Raw genomic sequence first — 508 nt, 5'->3', positions numbered from 1 at the left:
AAACCCCGCCACCCAAAAAAATACACAAACACACACACGCACCCCAAAAAACCCCATTATATTGGGTTAAAAAATGCCCCTTTTGTAAAAACCGAATGTATGCTTGGATAATGTTCAGCTGTCGAACTTAAACAGAAATAGTGAACACAAGGGTATGAGTTTATCACACATCATTGATGTCTGCTATTCGATGCTGGAGTTCGGTATAATGGCAAGTTATTTCTCACTTCAGTTATCATCATTATTGGAAATCATTTGAAGCATCATGTAACGCGATAAAGTGCAGGGACGCTACTAGTACCTTCTCTTAAAAAAATTCACACACTGCGGTCTTGGCTGAATATGCTCTATTCTTAAGCATTTATTGATGGGGAATATTTAAAATGGAAATTTGTTTTGATTATCTTACAGTAATATATCACCACGTCATCACATGTAGTTTTTTTACATGTGGATGAGAAATTTAAAGTAATTTATGTGAAATACTATTAGTACAAACCCAAAAGGG

This window comes from Penaeus monodon, chromosome 23 (genome assembly GCF_015228065.2).
Source record: "Penaeus monodon isolate SGIC_2016 chromosome 23, NSTDA_Pmon_1, whole genome shotgun sequence".
Classification (NCBI taxonomy): domain Eukaryota; kingdom Metazoa; phylum Arthropoda; class Malacostraca; order Decapoda; family Penaeidae; genus Penaeus; species Penaeus monodon.
The sequence above is the reverse complement of the archived record's forward strand: the minus strand, read 5'-3'. Positions refer to the sequence as shown.